Here is a 17,913-nt window from a genome sequence, read left to right on the forward strand (position 1 = left end):
AGTGAGCCTGCATTGCTGACTCAAGCTCCCAGGTCACTTCCTCAACCCTAAATTCCTCCATAATACTTTAACTAGAGGAATCGTCTTGTTCCATAGAACCTTATCTTTCCTGTCTAAGATCTGAACAGGTCACTCGTCATAAGACAAATATGTCTGCAATTCTAAGTCCTCATACTTCAACACATGAGTTGTATCTAAGATGTACTTCCGAAGCATAGAAACATGGAATATGTCATGAACTCCTGACAACAATGGTGGCAATGCTAACTTGTAAGCCACCTGCCCGATCCTCTCCATGATCTCAAAGGGTCCAATGAATCTAGGGCTCAGCTTTCCCTTCTTTCCAAATCTTCTTACCCCTCGTAGTCCTCTACCTGGAACTCCTCGTCCCTATGCTTAAGATCAGCGTAGCTTTTCTATCTGCTATATGAAGAAAGCATTCGAGCTCGAATCTTCTTGATAGCCTTAGTCTTCTGCACCATGTCCGGTCCCAAATACCTCCTCTCGCCCATCTCCTCCCACATAACATCTCATATGGAGCTACTCCAATAGTTAATTGATAATTTTTGTTATATGAAAACTCATTCGACGGGAGATACTTACTCCAAGACCCCTCAAAGTCTATCATGCATGCTCTAAGCATATCCTCCAACACCTGAATCGTCCTCTCAGACTGTCCATCAGTCTGAGGATGAAAGGTCGTGCTGAACTTCAACTGAGTCCCCATAGCCTTTTGCAATCCACCCCAAAACATGGAGGTAAAGATAGGATCCCGTTCTGACACTATAGACTTAGGAACCCCGTAGAGACGTACAATCTCCCTCACATACAACTCCGCATACTGATCCACAGTATAAGTCATCTTCACTGGCAGAAAGTGAGCTGACTTGATGTATCTATCCACTATCACCCAGACCGAGTCATGAAGCCCCGCTGTCTTGGGTAATCCTCCCACAAAATCCATCGTAATATCTTCCCATTTCCACTCGAGAATACCCAAAGGCTGTAGCGACCCCGCTGATCGCTGATGCTCAGCTTTCACCTACTGACAGGTCAAACACCTGGCCACATACTCTACCACATCATTCTTTATCCCAGATTACCAATACAACGTCTGTAGATCCTGATACATCTTTGTGGTGCTTGGATGAAGTGATTATGGCGTAGTATGGGATTCATCCAGTATCTCGCATCTAATCCCCATATCAGTCGGAACACAGATCCGACCCTGATACCGTAGCAAACAAACCTCAGAAATGCAAACAATCATATGACCCATAAGGCAGTTAATCAGGTATTCAGCATATTATGACAAACACACAATCAGTGCTAGCAATCAACAAATCACAAACCATTTAAACCAGTATTCCACAAGTTGTAGGCAACAACTTAACAATAGTAAACACACCATAGTTATCATACAATATCCAGGGTCAACACCCTTAGGCCGCACCCTCTATTTAACCCACTGACTCTGACTCACTTAAGCCGAGCTTAGTGATTATTTAGCTAACCTCAGCTCTAAGTGGACGAGCCGCATCCGTGCGCAAATATCATTTCCGACACTCTTAGGCCGTTTATTTCATGCTCACATGGCATGTCATATTCATAGAGCATTGTATTCGAATATAGGGAACCCTAGTCCTAACATAGCCACATAAATGGGTGCAGTTTTCTTACCTTAACTCCGAGTGGAGAATGTGAAATGGTTCCGAGCACGATCCTTAGCCCCGAGCCTTGGCGATAAACCTAGTCACAAGGGCCAATGGTATCCATTACTAAACTGGGTAATATAAATTGTCCCGAGCGCCTAGGTACGAATCCCCTAGCCCTAACAATCATTGAAAAATTTCTAAGGATAAAATCCTCAAGTAGGTCGCGACTGGGCTTAGTTGGTCGCGACTTGACCTAGAAAGTCATGACGCGCCCCCAAGTCATAGAGCAACCCAGGCCATAAGGGCCATACGCGTTGCAGCGCCCCCAAGGCTAGGTCGCGACGTGCCCTTTCGACCTAGAGAAAACGTGGGTTTTCTCTTCTTTTTGCTAGCCAAGAACACTAAGCCATCAACCCAAAATTTCCCAACTTATCAATTCAATTCAACTCCAATTCAGAACTAAACTACACATTTTAATCACCCAAAAGCTTAGCTATAATACCAGAATCAATATCCCAATTCACTAGCCATAATTACCCCATAATCTCAGTCTAACACATCATCAATTTTCATACCCAAGAACCTATAATTCACCTAAACCAATCCATCAAAATTAAGAGACTAAGGTCAAAGTTCTTACATCAATTTGGGAGCTTAATTTCCAGCTGAATCCTCACATCAACTCAGCTCAAAACTCTGACTTTTCCTCTGATTTCCATCTGCAATTCCAGCTTCATTCCCCTTCAATTACTTCAAAGATCACTGCCCCAAAGCCTTGTCTAGGCTCCTTTTGGATTCTTAGCTTTAAATTCCACAAGGGAGAGTGAGAGATGAGAGAAAGAGAGAGAGCTGAGAGCTGAGAGCCTTTTTCCTTCTTTATTTCCTTGGATTATTCCCTATCCTTCTATTTTGTTCTAACATAATGCTGAGTAAATCCTTAGACATAGGGAATGACTATTTTGCCCTCCCAAATAAAACTAATCCTTTACTCAATCTAAGGATATATTAGTCATTTGTTCCCAATTCCCGCTAATTCCTCAAGTGTTCCTAACAACTACCAATTTATCCTGTCATTCAACTAATTATCAATTATTTTTCCCAATGTCTAATAATCCCCAATAGATTTTCTATGTTCCCAAAAATACCCCTAGGTTCCCCTCGAGCCAGGTATAAATCCCTGTCGCAACTATTTCGCCAATCCACTCACTAGGACCGTTTCGAGCCATATACTGCAAATATATCCACATAATAATTTGGCCTCAAAAATTTATCATATATAATCATATTTATGCCCTCAACGGGCCAAAATTACAAATATACCCTTGTAAGCTAAACAGGGCCCACGTGCATATTTAATACTCATAAACATGCATTTCACATATCCATATAGTCATATAATCATGCATTCCACAAAAATTATGCATTTAATCATTAAATCACACAAAAACAAATTATGCCCTCTCGACACGCTAATCAAGACCTTGAAGCCTTGTTAGTGATTTTGGGTCATTACACCACTTGTCCAAAAGAAGTAGTTTTTGTAGTCCCACGCCTGTCTCTCATTATGGCATAGAGTATTGTAGGACATGCCCAGGTACGTATACTTCATTAAAGTATAGGACCCATAAAGCTTCCCCTTCTTAGGAAGGGCCCGAATGTTGTAAATGTACATAATTTTGGTTGGAGAAAGGACGGGCCAGTTCTACCTCCTATACAAGAAGTATAGCAAGGCTAGCACTCGATATCCATACCGGGATAGCTGAAGGGGGCTATGCCGATGAACTTTAGGAACTCAACATAATACTAGTGTAGGGGTAGGGATGTTCCTACCTTAAGATGAGACGCACTCCAGGCCCCGAGGTCGTGGATTCTATCGTGCACCCTTTCATTCTCTTGGGATAGGCACGTCAAGATGTCCCAACCCCCCCCCCCACTCCATAGTGGTTGAGTATTTTGTTGAGTGCTCCCCGATGTCTCAGATTTCTGGGGAGATGCTCTGCTTCAAAGTCGTCCACTTCTTATTTGTTGGACCCATACACGAGACCCATCTTTACCTCCTCCTCCGACGCGCCAATCTACAGAGGCCTATCCACCCTTGGAGGTTCTTCCCTCACCAAGAGGTCTCTACTCTGATCTGAGGTCGCCTGCCTCCCCTCGTAGGGAAGTTGTTCAGCTTCTCGGTCCATCTCCAATATTTCATGGTCAAAGCCATAGAATCCTTGGTGGTGGAGGTGTTGTAGCTCTTTGGACATGTGAAACAACAAAACCAAGTAGTTAGTGCATTTACCATAAGAAAGATAGGCCAAAACAAGAACCCCTAAGACATCTATTCAAGGGGTGGAGGAGAAAAGGAATTCTAAAGGACTGGAGTGTCCTCGGAACCAAAGAATCGGTATTGGAGAACACCACCGAAGTTCATGAACCTCGCCAGAATGTCCAAGGATCAAAATTGAGTTAATATCTAACTCACCAAAATATACACATTAAAATCTAGTGCATACTGAGGGCAATAAAATTATTAAAATTATAATATTAGTTATCATCTAATGATGGCCATGATCTCAAAGTCATAATCGTTTAAAAAGCAATCACCAAACCCTCATTATTATTAGTACTGACCCAAGTCATACTATATTCACTACAACAAAAACCCCTTTCCACAACACTTAATTATAAGATTATTGAAAAAGTATTATAATAAAATAAAGTAACCGGGGAAAGTAAAAAAAAAATCAATCTAAAACGCGGCAAATGAAAAAAAAGCAGCGGCAATGAAATGTTGTGTTATATTTTATTTCCTCTTAAGCACTATCTTTTCATCTTTCTTTATCTTTTTCTTCCTGCTTTCTCTCTATTTTGGCAAACCTAGGCTGAATTTTTTTGTAAAGATAGAAGATTGAAAGCCACCACCTCTCTCGGACATGAACCTTTCGCGAGGCTCGACGAACAAAAGGAGCTCCTCGGCCACCACATTTGTTAAGCCCTTTTCAATCTCTTGGATGACATGAAGTCGTGGGCAAGGTTATTTTATTTTAGAGTTTTTATTTTTCTCTATTTCCTTCTCACCTCTATTTGACTCTTTCTCTCTCTTTTCTGAAGGTCCAGAAGGTGTATAGGTTTTGGGATTATCATCAATGAAGGAGAGAACTTGTACTTAAGATCATTAAAAGAGCTTGTTGATTTTGTGAATGAGCGGGTTCCACCTGAAGGAATCCTAGAGTTTGTGAAGCGGCTGCTTAATGGAGGGAATCAGTCATTCTTTCTTCATAATCTCCAACCACCAACACCATCTCTCTTTGTTGTCATCTTGAACCACAACCAACCACTGAGGAAAAATTTGCTCCAAAACAAGAAATGAATAAGAAGGAGAGTATAAAACTCAGAAATGTTCGGATATGACATGGTGCTGCTTATGAACACTGATGCTGAAGATGTAGAAACAGCTCTAAAGTTGGCCAGGAAATGGGGTTACGAGAAGAAGAAAATTCCGAAAGATAAGGTAAAGTTCAGGGAGATTATATTTAACACATACAAGGTCATCTCTCTATGTCTTAGTTATTTTAATTGCTGCTTAAACTGAAGAGATTTACAAATTGAGGCACTAAGTTCAGCTCAAAATATTTACTGGCCTTTGTAAGCAATGATTGGGTTAAGCTATTTGTCAATGCCCTTGCTAATGTATTTTTCAAGGATAAGAAGAATGCTTTGTAACTACTGCTCATCTTAGCTGTTGTGTGGAGCATAGTTTTCACTTTGCATTGTTCTTTTCTTTTCTTACAAAGTCTTGAATGTGATGATGTCAATGATATATATAATATTCAATATGCAACAAATATGGGTATAAAGTAATTAAATATGCTTTGTAGTTATTTTTGGTTAGCTTACACTAAAAATGGGTAGTTATCAACTTATCCCATATTTTTTCACAGCCAAATCTTTAGCAGCTGAATTGTGTGGACTGAGTAGCACAGTGGGCTGGACTTCTCTCAGTTATGCAAGGTTCGGATCCAGTTGCTGTAGTTTATAAGTACTGCCTTGTATCAGTATCTAACATATTAACTTCAACATGCCAAAATGAGATTAGTTGTCTCCATTTTAAGCGTTCAAGTCTAGCTGATATGAGACGCATGGTTGCAAAGTTTTTCAATTGTAAGCTTATTTTATATTTATACTGTTGATACATTCAAGTAACTAGCCTTTTTTTTCCAGGCCTTCAAATATGTCAGTTTCCTGTTCAGATACATGTTATGGTAAGATATATTATACAGTTTATTATTTTGATCACCATTTAGTATATGCTTGTTGCTTAAAAAGCCAACCTTGTATCTGGCTGTGTAGTTAAGAAGTGCTATTTTGGGTTACAATTCTAGTGATCTTATTTTCAATATGTTTTAGATGTATTACACTTTCTGTTTTTGAATATCAACTTTTACATCTCTTAATAAATTAATAATTCTTTGGTTGTTGCTAGATCTTGTGGCTTTGATAGTTTGAGCCAAAGAACTCTTAAGTAGCTTTGGATGTATGTTATATACACAGGAAGTATGCAAGTATATGTTTATAGGTTGGCTAATCTTCCATTCTTTTATATGCAGAATAAATACAAGGGACATGACTACTTTTTTGCTTTTCTTGTAACAGTGGGATGTTCGATTTTTATTTTATATCCGGTAATGACTACATCCTTAGTCTCAGATCAAGGTCTGATTTTATTACTTGAACCAAGCACAACCAGATAGTCAATCCAATTATTGGTACTTTTTTTTTTCCTAATTTGTATTTAAAACAAATTCTTTGCTAATAAAGATTGTATACAGGAATGGTGTAACCAGAAAGGGAATACAACCTTTGAAATATGTCTTCATGTAAGTATTCAAATGATTTAGATTTCTCTGTTTTTTAAACTTCTTTTTTTGGGTCCTTTTTTCGGTTGCAGTTTTCATGTGCTACCGCTATTGTATGGGTGTTTGGCCTGTCTAAAGTTACAACCGAATACACCAATCTCTATTCTAATCAGAAAATGACAAGGTCTTTGACCTATTTAGCCTTAAATTTTCACTGTAATTAGTTTTTTTAATTTTTCATTGAGTTTCAAATATGAGTTATATATCATATAGTATTTTAAGGTTCACATTAACCGAATTAAATGTTATGTTATCCAGGTCAGCTTTGTACTTCATTTCATGCTACTTCACAAGGAAATGCTCCCAAGTAAGTGGTACAATTAATTAGTATATTTTCACTGTTAGTTGGAAGATATGCAGCTATTGTTGACATGAACCAGGTTTTAACTAGAATTAGCCTAACATGATCTACATTTCTGCATAGCATGCACACATATCATGTATTTACAATTAGACAGAGACACTTAGAGAGATCTGAATGAGTCATTTGTTTCTATGTTTTCTGCTTTTGCAGTAGCAATTGAATCTTGCTGTTCTATGCTTTTTATGTGTTGATAATTGAGTAACACTTTTATTTTCTGAACAGGTTAGTACGTCAGAGCTGTCTTTTTACATTTATGCTTCGTACTTCCTAGAAATTTCATGATCTTCCTATGCATGCAGGTTCTGAGTTTTTCTCTGTTTGTGGCTTCCTAGTTATAATTTTTTTTTCTCAAATTTCTCAATGAGATTAAATTATCCTATTGTAGTTGGATTAATTAGGTTTTCAGATTCAAACTTTTCACTAATCTTTATTCAATCTTACTTTCCAAATATGACATTTATATACATGCGATTCTTTGTGAGTCTTTTTCCTTTTTCTTTTTGCTTTGTATAAATGTAGTTTATTCATTAATTGGGTGCTTATCATGAATGGATACAAAATATTAGATTAAACCCTGAAACTGTTTGTAATAAGTCTTTAAAGAGAATTAGATGAACTAACTTTTTTCCTTCTCATCAGTGATAAAAAAGTTCTTTGCTTATCTGGGTCTTAGATTTCTTGTCTCTATTGCATATAGTCTAATAAAGCATGCCACTCTGTATGCACCAGTTTTTTCTGGCTGCATACTTGATATTTCTTTCTGTATGTAATGAATTAGATGCTAATTATTTTTAGCAACAATTATCTGGTGGGTTATAGTAGCAATATCAATTTTTAACTTCAGAATGTTTGATTAAAAAAAGGTATTTTAAACACTGTTGGAACTACAAAAAGAAATTCTGAAATTGATCCGGAATGATTCATTAAGATATTTTTGTTGGCAGCCTACACAAGAAGGATCTTGGAAGCATGAAGCATATTTGTTGTTTCCAGTTCATTTGGATGGAACATTGTTGGACAATGCTAACACTATAAAATCTAAAAAGGAGTTATTCTCAACCACTGATGTTCTTCATATATTTCGACAGGCAGATAGATATGTTTCTTTAGACTTTTTAAATTGAGTTATGTTATCACCTGTGTTTCAGTTCCTCGTCTATATGATACAATGATGTGTACTTATAGTAAAATAGTTGAACCTGAAATTCTATTTAACAACTTTGTGCAGGACTCGAGCACATGCACAATTTAGATCCACCATATGCTCATAATGATGTCAAGCCTGGTAATGTCCTCATAACTCATGGGAAAGGACAATCACCACTAGCCAAATTGATGGATTTTGGCAGTGGTCGGCCTGCAAGGAGGCAGATTCAATCTCATTTTGAGGCACTACAATTGCAGGTGTTTTTTTTTGTTCCCCCAGTCGAACACACACACACATGCAATGCATCGGTTACCCTACTATGAATGACATTCATCCAATGCTTTGGTATTTGTATGAGGTCCGAATTTATTTTTTCATAGTCTTAAGAGATAAAAAAATATTGATTTTTTTTTAATTAATGGTATATTTGTGAAGACTTGACATGTGTTCATGTTTTGAGGTTTTCTATCAAGTTTTTGCATTTTTAGTTACTGTTTGGATAGCCTCATTTAAAAAACTTATCAAATTACAAAATGTTTGAATTTTTAATTTGTACAATTTAAAAGTTCCTATTGTTAGAATATGCCAAAGTAATGGAGGAATGGACATAGATTTCATCTTTCATTAAATATTTCGTACTTGTATTGATGGTGGATTCATTGCATGCTGTGTAGGAATGGGCATCTGAGCATTGTTCAGCACCTTTTCGAGCTCCTGAGTTGTGGGATTGTCTAAGTAATGCAGATATCGATGAGAGAGCTGATATTTTGTCATTAGGATGCACTTTATATGCGATAATGCGATAATGTTTTTTACCATGTGATTTAAGATTTATTGGTTTAAGTTTTCGGGTCTTTGTCTCCTAAGAGCTATAATATAATTTGATGACAATGTTGAATGTTTTAAACTAATTTGTGGATTGTTAATACAATGTTGAATGCTTTTTACTTTTTGTTATTTGAAAATCAAGTTCATTTGATGATGCTAGTATATATTAGAAAGCTAATTTTAATTATATAAATAAAATATAAAATAATAGAATAAATTAGTGTTATATAAATGAATATATAATGAGAATTTAAACTTATCTAAATATTAAAATAATACGAAAAATGTGTTATAATATTTATTACAATAACACTTTTTATAAGTAAAGAATTATGTTATGCAAACTTCATTATATAACACAAAAAATGTGTTATACTAAAGTGTAGTATAACACAAATTTATAAGTGTTGAAATGTGTTATATAATCGACTATAAATAATATAATTAAACACTTATCTATTTATTAAAATAACAAAGAAAGTGTCTTATCATTGATAGTATAATAACACATCTGTATAACAATGATAAAGTGTTATGTAAAGTACCCTGACCTACAATAACATAGTCGGTCTTAACACATCAAAAAGTGTTATGGTATGTTTTGATAAAAACAATAATAAAACAACTCATGTAAAATATCAAAGCAGTACAAGTATTGCTGATTTAAAATAGGATCCTTAGTTATGGATAAATTCTCTTTATCCATAACCCATTAACTTAGTTCAAGTGATTAGAACAAATAGCTTAAATATCAAGCTTCTAAGTCTTGACTTGATTTGCTTGGAAACCATTAATTTATTCTTCCAAGAATCCATAATGAATAAAAATAGATTACTCTTTCAATTAGAAACTTTTTCCTTTATTATAAAAATTAGAGTAATCAAGTTGTGATAATAATATCGTTCATTAGTTTCCTCTATAGAAATTATTGTCATTAAAATGGTCCAAGACCTTAAGTTTGAAAATGCTAGAATTAAATAATTTAAAAGACACTTGCTTCTTTATTTTAACCCACCCGAAATCATAGGTGTTGACGCGGTTCTTCGCCAACAGGTAATTAAGAGAATAAGAGAGTAGGATTAGTGCTAAGTATTGAACCGAAACAGACAAGTAATCTTAATATAAAATGGTAGTGCAAAACACTTTTTTTTAGGTGGTTCAAAGGTTAAAATCCTTCTACTCCACCAACAAATATTATTGGTAGTTGTTGGTATTCTTTACAGAGTATTTTTTTACATAATAGAGTCCAACCCCTTGCAACTCCCAGGCTCTCCATATTTATAGGAGAGGGCACCTGGGGGTTGGCAAAGGGGGTCATCCTGTGACCTTCTTTCCCATCATGTCATCTCTGTGACATTCATGATTAATTCCTAAAACCTGACAAATGAAGTGAGGTCTAATCAATAGGTTAGGGGGATAATGGGCCGCACGGCCCAACCCAGTCATGGGCGCCTGAACAGGCATGTTTAGGCTGCGTATCCGAGAATTCAGGGACACATCAGACATGTGATGCCTGATATATACACGTTTACATTGCGTGGTTGACTTTATAAGTGGTCACAGATGCCAACTCAAGCCCGTACCTCGAGCTGGACGTCTTCTTAGTCCGCGGTGTCCATACTCCTGACCCGACTCCTTAGCAACTCCAGTGAACCTGTGATTACCTCAAGCTAAAGAGGTGGGACCTGGGAGCAGCAGCTCCGGGATACACATCATCCTCGTGGTTGATACACAATTATGCCATACTTAAGCCTGCTAATAGCCCGTGGAGAATTTAGGGCGTACATTTGCCCCCCAAGCCCCTGCTCGTGGCACATGACGTCATCTGGGGCCACAGTGGGGGCTTTTAGGCTTCTTTGTGGACTTTCACATTCCGCCCATTGCGCAGGCGTCGAGTATGTGGAGCATCATGGTTGGTGACGGTACATCTTCTGAGAACCGCATTAAATGGCCTAGCCTATTGTAACGACCTCCTTTCTTAACATACATATATATAGAGTAAAAACAAATTTTAACCTAAATATGACAATACTGAAATTCAAAATTTACAAAAACTTTATTAAACAATACATAAATAATGTTTATAACCTTAACCACACAATACTCACAACTAGATAAAAACTTTATCTTACATACAAATCTTAATACTTTTATAAATCATTTTCGTGGCGTTACTACACCTTAACGTAGAAATGAAAATGTATCCAACTGATAAATTGAAAAGCTTTATGTAAATTACAAAGTTCATGAAATAATTTTTAAAGCTTTAAGTAAATGATAAAGTTCACAAAATACTTTTAATGAAATATAATAAAACCAAGTTTCTTGTTTATTTATAAAATAGCATAGCAGAACTCCACTCCCTTCAGGTCAGCCCCATATGTACAGTCATGTTGGCCCCAGGTATACTCATCAACAATTTATATTTGGGGTCTCTTACCTACAATACAAAACATTATCTGATGAGCTAAGGCTCAGTAAGTAGAATAACTACCTCATATGCATTAAAATAAACATGCAACATGCTATGTATTTTCTTTCTTTCACTTTCCTTTCTTTTGGGCCCTAGAGGATGCTGCTGCCGGCATTACATAGGGAATCACATTCCCACCTGAACATAAACATGATAATAGGGAATTTCCCTCATAAACATTCATCATATAGGGACGTACATCTCCCTCCTTACATTTTTGGGACTTAGGTCTCCCAAGCAGCACCTCTACTTTAACGTTTTCAATAACTTGTCTGTGAACATTAAGCGTGCTTATGCATAATATAACATTCTAGAAAATAACTTATGCATAAGAACAATATGACAGATTAACATATAAAGCATATAAATGCACATAAGACACATAAAATACTTGTATTGTAGATGAGGATTCTACTTACCTTGCGTCTTGATAAAACAATCGAAATTGTTAGCTTCCTGATAAAAACACAAACTATTAAATTACATAAAATCTACATTATGAAATGTTAGCTTAATATTGTTATTATCCCATTTTTCCTGTTTTAGTGCTTATTTTATGTCCAGGCGTATGGTCATACTATAGTTGTCCATGACAAGGTCCTGATCTAAAAGTCGTGGTCATGGTCATACTGAAAAGTCCAGGTCATAATACTTGTCCATAATAATAGGGAATAAGGTCATAAGAGTCCATAATAATAGTCCAAAGTATGACCATAGCCTATATAAGTTTACTATTATGAGGATACATAAAAAAATAGTTCATATTTCAATTTTGGCATTATAACGGCATAGTAAAATAATCTATATATGAATTATAATGGCATAGTAAATTAATCTATATATAAATTTTTGCATTATAACGGCATAGTAAAATAATCTATATATAAATTTTGGCATTATAATGGCATAGTAAATTAATCTATATATAAATTTTTGCATTATAACGGCATAGTAAAATAATCTATACATATATAATAACTAAATAACTGAAAAGAAAGGCTCGGGAAGAGCTTACCTAAAAGGCTAGCGTTATGGACAGAACTTCGCCTAGATCTCCGAGGTTTAGAACTTTAGAAGGATGTTAAGAATATTTTTGGGTAGAGTAAGAGAAAGGAAATGAGGTTTTTGTGATTTCAAGATGAGTTTTGGAAGGGCTATTTATAGGAAAAACTTGGGATACTATTATAATAAAATATTAAAAATAATAAGCATAGTGGAATAATAACATATTCAAAATATCAAGCATAGTAATTTGCTTAAGTCATCAATGTGTCACTACTGCATCAACATGTGGAACCCATGGGGTGGACCCCGCTGTGGGACCCATGTGGACCCTACTGTGGGACCCTTGCGGACCCCACTGTGGGACCCACTATGAATAGTACCTGGTGAATAGTAAAAAAAATGAAAATTTCCCAATCTTCTTATATTACTTAGTCTAGCATTTTTGACTCACAAACTTTTCTGAAAAAGTTTCTCTAACACCCATAAATTAATTATTCCCACCTATTGGTTACTTCAACAACTTAGAATTGTTAAAATCCCATAATAGAAAACAACTACACCCCCAACGGTCATGAACACTATTCACCAACGGTCATAAACGGCTAGTTTTTGCCCTATAAATACTTGTTCCTTCAACCATTTATTTGCACAACTTCTTCATCTCTTAACCTTCTAGATAAAATTCATCATCAAAACATGAATTTCTCTTTATTTTTCATAACTTTAGTGATTGTTTGCTTGTATTTAGCATCATTCTATGGGTATTATACTAATGAAATGCCCATGAATGTTATAGTTGCATATTCATTAGTTATTCTTCCACTTTACTTAATAGCTCTAACATTCGGTTAGCATTGTAATGCACTCAAAAATGAATAAAAATATCTTCTCTTATCTTTCATAATTGTTATAATTTGTAAAAAGAAAATGGGAGTTACACCTATACTCGGCTGTCACTTCGCCTTTCGAGTAGAGAGCCTCGTATCCCACATCAGGGCAATCCAATGGCCCTCCTCACTTGGCCTCCTATGTATATAAAAGGGGTGGCCACCTTACGCATGGGCTACCCTTTTATTTGAAAATTTTCTAATTTTCCCATCTTCTTCTTCCTTCTCAGTCTCAAGAAACCCTCTTTTTCTTCCGGTTACTATTCCCAGCGTTCCAGAAGTTCATGCGCGAGAGTTCCGATGAGGCTTTGGCACCAGATATTCCGACGAGGCTCCATCCCAGACAACCCCTTCATCCTCCCCACAGCAAAACACTTTGTAAGTTTTTCGCTTATGCATGCATTAAATTTTCTCTTCACTGTAGCTTAGGTGAATTGTTCCCGTCGCCGCATGCAACATTCTATTGGTGTTTTGTGGGTATGATAGGCATAGGTTTTTATTTTAGGGAATCGATCGTAGAAAAAACCATTTAGGAGCATGGTTCGTAGGGTACGCTTTCTGGGGAAATTTTCTAGGTAGGATTTTTGGTATGCTTGTTTGAAATGTCCAGCCTTTTGGGTGCAAAACCAGGTAGCTTAGGGGACACGTTTCACAGGCGGTTTTTGCACTATTTGCCTACTGAAACTTTCCTTCCAAGGCAAACTTTTATCCTGACCCTCCTGACACACGAATTCCGAGTAATCGGGGATCCGTTGGGAGCACAGGCGCGTGTTCATAGAACCGCGTGGTCTCACTCTTCACGGGCTGAGATTACCTCAACCCGTGCAAAGGAAACACTTCGCTTCAGATTCTTTCTTATGCTTAGGTCGCCTTTTCTAAAATTTTCTTCTTTTGTTCGCTAGGCGACCCGATGGGACCCAAGAAGACCGCCCCTAAGAAAACCGCTGGCAGCTTGTCTTCTGGACAATCGAAAGGAAAAGAAGTGGTGATAGACTCTCCAATCCCCATTTTCGGGCCGGCCGTGGAGCGGGAGCTCGAGGTGGCGCCCGACGCTTTCTTCGAGGCCGAGAGGATCGTCTCGAAGATCACCGACCAAGGGAAAGTGAATAAAATATTCCTTTCCCACAATATCGAGATTGGGAGGGGTGCCCTGATCGCCCGACCTCCCCTAGAAGGTGAGCGGAGCTGCGCGCCGCTCGATGAAGAATACGCGGCCTGGAGTAACGAGCACTTCAAGGCTGGGGCCTTCCTCCCGCTGGACCAATATTTTGCTGACTTCCTCAATTACGTGAAGTTGGCCCCTTTCCAGATCCCCCCTAACTCGTACCGTTTGTTAGCGGGGTTGAGATATTTATTCCTAAAGCAGGAATGGGAGGTCCCCACCCCGGCAGATATCTTATATTTTTTCTGTCTCAAGGCCAGCCCGGAGCAGCGGGGGCGAGGCGACGGGTTCTACTACTTGACCCATTTTCCAAACACGGCTGCGGTCATCGAGCTGCCCAGCCACCCCAACGACTTCAAAGACCAGTTCTTTATGTCCACAGGGTTTCGTAACTGCGAACTTCATTACTTCAACCGCCCTCGTAAATACCCTTCACACTTAGCTCATAAGTTAAGTATTGATTAGCTCCCCTTTATTAGTTTCTGACTTAGAACAATTCTGTAGCCATTTTCACGAGGACAAACAAGTCTGTGACCCTCGAGAGTCAATACGAGACATTGGCGGGGCTGCCCCCCAGTGAGAAGGATTATCGCCAGCTCGTGTCAGACGAGAAGATGCTGGAGTGCAAGCTGATCTCTCCAGGCCAGACTTTGGCCTTAAGGAGACCTCGGAGCCTCCCTCCAGCCCACGAGACAGCACCCATCCCCGAGGAAGAGGTCACGGGAGAAGAAGAGGATGAGGAGGACGAGGTGGACGAGGTGCCCCACGTGAGGCGGAAGCGGGCGCTGGAGGTCGCCCAAGCAGTTAACGTGGAGAGGGCCCAGTCCGGGGCAGCAGCCAGCCCCTCCGGCCAAGGTAACCCTTATCTATTTAGGGGCTTAGATAGGGCCACCGCAGACCCCCAGCTAGCTAGGTTTAATCCTAACTAGCCTGTACAAGGCCATCGAAATGACCCAGACCTTGACATAACCCTACTCCAGTGTGTCGACCGGCTCGTGCTGGATTACGAAAGTAGCCGCCCTAGGGGTATTGTAGTCGTAGACAACACCCTAGCCTTTAGGTCGGTCTTTTTTGAGGAGTATGGGACTAATCTTCGGTCGTGGCCCTCTCTTCGGGAGGGTATTGTTGCTCCGGGTCTTAGGCAGTACGTAGAAGAGTCTAGTCCCAAGCCAGACTCAGACCCAGAACCTCTTCCAGCTTGCGAAGTCATTGTCTTAGATTCCCCCGCAGAAGCTCCGGGGCCGGTGGTCGTGACCATAGGTTCCTCCTCTAGCTCGGGGGGTAGGATTCCTTTCGATATATGCTTGAGTTCCGCTTTTTCCCTCTTATTTTTGTTGTTCTTGCATAAATGCTTACTTGTATACTAATGTTGTCTTTGTTTTGCCAGAGGAGATGTCTCAGCCCAGGAGCAAAGACTTGCGAGCTATGTTCACCGGAGGCAACTCTTCTGCTGGGGCTTCCGGGCCCATGGTGAAGAAGCTCCGGGTGGCGAAGAAAGTCGTCGGGACAACATCTAAGTCCCTTGCAAAGGGGAAAGACCAAACCCCAGCTTCCCAAGCCATGGTACCTCTCCCCCCTCCTGCAGTGGAGAAGATTCCCCCGCCCCCTCCACGAGCTCCCGCCTCTGCTCGGGATATGGAGGTGGACCCGGGACTTTTTCAACTGTAGCCCCCGAGGTGCGCATTCCAATGGATCCCCAGGCCTTGGAGAAAATTCCTGACGTCTTTCAAGGGATGGTGTACGAGACGGCGAGCTACACCGTCGACCACTACTACAACACCAATGAAAGGGACCTGCGGGCGATCAAAACAAGGAGTCCGGAGAGTGTGATGGAGTCTTCACTGGGAATGGCTCTAATGGTAAGCTGGCTTTGCCTTTTGTACTCTTTGGTTACCATGCATCGCATGTTCTCTCTTTTTTTTCTAAGGCAATTGCCTCTTTGTTTTGTAGGGTGCCTTGGCTCTTCACCGGAGAATATCCAGGTCCAAGGCTCGGCTCGAGGACATGAGGGGTGAGCATCAGGCTGTTTTGGCTGCCCATCAGACTACTTTGGCTTCCCTAAAGACTGCCCAAAAGTAGGAACAGGATGCCAAGGATGCCCTGGCGGCCGCGCGGGCTGAGCTGGATGCGTACCGCCCCAAGCTGCAAGAGGCCAAGGCTACCAAGGCCGCTCTAGCCGCCGCAACGGCCAAACTCGAGGAGGCCAGGGCCGCTCGGGCCGCACTAGACTCTGCGAAAACTGAGGCTGAGGAGGCTAAGGCCGCCTTGGCGACGGAGAGGGCAGCTTCCAGCTCCGCCATGGAGGATATGCTATACCATTGCTTGGTCTTCAACCCGGAAGGTGACTTCTCCTTTCTATGAGCGGATGCTTGGTAGTCCTTCTGGGAGGGGTTTAAAGCTAGCCTTCAGCAAGAGGCACCCTCTGAGACCGGGGAGACCTCCACAGATGCCGAGCAGGAGGGTGAGGCGGTGACCTCATCGGAGCAGCCCGGCGGAGCCTAGGGCCTTCCTTCTTTTTATTTTTTGAACACATATATATATATATATTTAACTTTGTATGAGGTTTTCTCACCTCGAGACAATTGGCTTTATCAATCTTTGCTTTTAATTGGTTTATATCCTTTTGCCTCCATGCATTTTGGTAATAGTCTTAGTTTTTTTCTTTTTATTGGTGCTACAATTGATACTTTTATGCTTTTCTAGGAAAAAAATGTTAACCAATCTTGATCCAACTTCTAAGACAAGTCCTGGTTGCATCCCGGACATTGCTTTAAAAACTTAGTTCGCGTTAATTTTTTATTCATATCTCGTGTTTTTTAAGAAAAACAACGATCAATCAATTTGAACCAACTTCTAAGTTTTAGGACCTGGTTTCATCCAGGGCGTTAATTTGAAAACTTAGTTCGTGTTAATTCTTGATTAATATCTTGTGCTTTTTAAGAAAAACACCGATCAACCAATTTGAATCGACTTCTATGTTTTAGGACCTGGTTTCATCCAGGGCATTAATTTGAAAACTTAGTTCGTGTTAATTCTTGATTAATATCTTGTGCTTTTTAAGAAAAACACCGATCAACCAATTTGAATCGACTTCTAAGTTTTAGGACCTGGTTTCATCCAGGGCGTTAATTTGAAAACTTAGTTCGTGTTAATTCTTGATTAATATCTTGTGCTTTTTAAGAAAAACACCGATCAACCAATTTGAATCGACTTCTATGTTTTAGGACCTGGTTTCATCCAGGGCATTAATTTGAAAACTTAGTTCGTGTTAATTCTTGATTAATATCTTGTGCTTTTTAAGAAAAACACCGATCAACCAATTTGAATCGACTTCTAAGTTTTAGGACCTGGTTTCATCCAGGGCGTTAATTTGAAAACTTAGTTCGTGTTAATTCTTGATTAATATCTTGTGCTTTTTAAGAAAAACACCGATCAACCAATTTGAATCAACTTCTAAGTTTTGAGACGACCTGGTTATATCCAGGATA

General features: G+C 39.2%; 1 long non-coding RNA gene across 1 annotated transcript; it reads left to right on the top strand.

The window, feature by feature from the left end:
* Positions 1-8,243: 8,243 nt before the first annotated feature.
* On the top strand, positions 8,244-9,041 carry LOC133802131 (uncharacterized). The gene is made up of 2 exons (XR_009877157.1): positions 8,244-8,327; positions 8,745-9,041. It is a non-coding gene; the product is annotated as an uncharacterized LOC133802131 (long non-coding RNA).
* Positions 9,042-17,913: the final 8,872 nt, after the last annotated feature.

The sequence above is a fragment of the Humulus lupulus genome, chromosome 9 (genome assembly GCF_963169125.1).
Source record: "Humulus lupulus chromosome 9, drHumLupu1.1, whole genome shotgun sequence".
NCBI lineage: Eukaryota > Viridiplantae > Streptophyta > Magnoliopsida > Rosales > Cannabaceae > Humulus > Humulus lupulus.